We start from the raw sequence: 2126 nt of genomic DNA, 5'->3' as shown, positions 1-2126 counted from the left end.
ACTCTCACACACGTATTTATATTTTCTGGTTACATGATATTTCGCATGCGCAAAGCTTTAGCGGAAAGTTACTAGTATTGCATGACTCTTCTTCAACCTGCAGGGTAAGACCAAATAAGGCGCAGGTCTGCCGTTAAGCTTGTCTATCATGCTTAGTTACTATGGGGGAAGTTGTGGGCCCCTGAAGGTACAGGCTGTGCTTCCCGTATTGCCAAAGGAAACCCCTTTCTCTACGCACAATTTCTAACAGAAGACACAGTCTGATGATTTCTCCTATTATACACATATGCTGGGTCCCCAAAGTGCTCTGTATTATCCAGGAGGGATGAATGCAATTTCTGCCTCAAGTAGGCTGGGGAAGTACTGTAACAAGGGTAGTGCTGCTGGTGTACTGGCATTGGGTTCCTCCATATGGGGGCGGGGGCAGTAGCATAACTAGGGTGGAGCAATAGGGGCAACAGCCCCGGGGTCCTGATAGTGGTGGGGGCAAAAAACCCCTAGCTTTTGCCAAAGCCAAGTGATCAAGATAGTGGTGGCAGTGGCAACACTGCCCCTGTGTGCAGCAGCTACCATGCATATGCTGCCATGTTAGTACACTGGTCTGGGGCAGGGGGGGAAGGAGGGGGCTTAAAATCAAGTGGAAGTAATGCTACATAGTAATGTGTAGGGGCTTGCTCTGTGCAAGATCTGCATGGGGAGCCAAAATGCCCAGCTACAGTTCAGGGCTGGGGTAGCATTCAAAGAAAAGAGAGCTAAGGTTGCCAGGCAGAGTGGGTATGTACCACAACTTTTGTATTTCTTGGCTATCAGTGGTCTGAGTCAGTGATACTCAACCTTTCAGCCTCTGGCCAGATGAATGGCGCAGGGCCCATCTGTAGGCTGGATTGGGACCTGGGGCCTGGTACCACACCCTCTTTGCCCCCTGTACTGGGATTGGGGCCTGGGGTCCTGGCATTGCATCACCCTCTTTCACATGGCAGAATTAGGTCCCAGGGCCTAGTACCATTCCCTTCTGCCCCCTACATACCAGGATTGGATCGCAGGGGCCCGGTGCTGCCCTCCCATCTACCAGGATTGGGTGCTGGAGGCCTGGGCACTGCCTCCTCCCAGCACCCCAAAGCAGAATTGGGCCCTGGGTCTTGGCGCTGCCCCCACTCAGCCTTGCCCACCGGGATCAGGAATCTGATCCAGTGCATAGGGCCTGGGGCCCCCACAGGTCTGGAGACTTTGCAGCAGGGGAGTGATGGCACCATTCCCCCACTGCCAAATATCTGGACCCACGGGGAGCCCTGTGGACTGGATGACACGGTGCCATTGGGTGGATATGGCCCATGGGCCAGAAGTTGAGCACTCCTGGTCTAGGCAATGGTACAATTAACATTCTGGAAGGATACACAGCATTGTGGGTAAATTATTTCAGAATCGGTGAAGTTTTGGAGCCATAAATACACCAAACAGCAGGAAGAGAATATAACAAGTGCTGTACTGAGTCAGTCCAATGGTCCGTCTAACCACATAGCCTGTTTCTGACAGTGGCAAGAGTGGATGCTTTAGAACAGGGGTGTCCAAAATACAGTCCAGGGTGTCTATCTGGCCCACTGGGCTCTGGGCAGGTCCCTGGATGTTAAGGAGCATGCCCTGCCACAGAGTGCAAGGCCATTTGGCCCCACTGGCCATGGCTGTCAGCACTGAGCTTGGCTCCGCCCCCGAACCCTTGTTGTACCCCCAAACCTCTGTGTCTGCAGGACTTCTGCCCCTGGACCCCTCATCACCTCAAGATCCGCCACTGCTGCTGCCTTGAGACTCCTTCCTGTCTCTGGACCTGCAGTCAGCTTGGCAGCTGGCCCTGTGCCCCAGGCAGAAACCAGCTCATGAGGAGTCCCATCATCTGGATCTGGCCTAGTGCCCCAGGTAAATTTGACATCTCTGCTTTAGAGGGAAAGTATATGTACAGGATGTATGTAGCATAATCCATCTCCTGTCATACTCCCCGGGCATCCACAAGAGATGGTAAGAGAAACTGCAGTAAAGTCAATGTTCACAGCTATTTTTTAATTTAAAATGAGAAAATAAAAAAAGACATAAACAGGAGAAAATACTAGAAGTCCTGGCTAGCCATGTGTATG

The sequence above is a fragment of the Alligator sinensis genome, unplaced genomic scaffold (genome assembly GCF_000455745.1).
Source record: "Alligator sinensis unplaced genomic scaffold, ASM45574v1 scaffold907_1, whole genome shotgun sequence".
NCBI lineage: Eukaryota > Metazoa > Chordata > Crocodylia > Alligatoridae > Alligator > Alligator sinensis.
The sequence above is the reverse complement of the archived record's forward strand: the minus strand, read 5'-3'. Positions refer to the sequence as shown.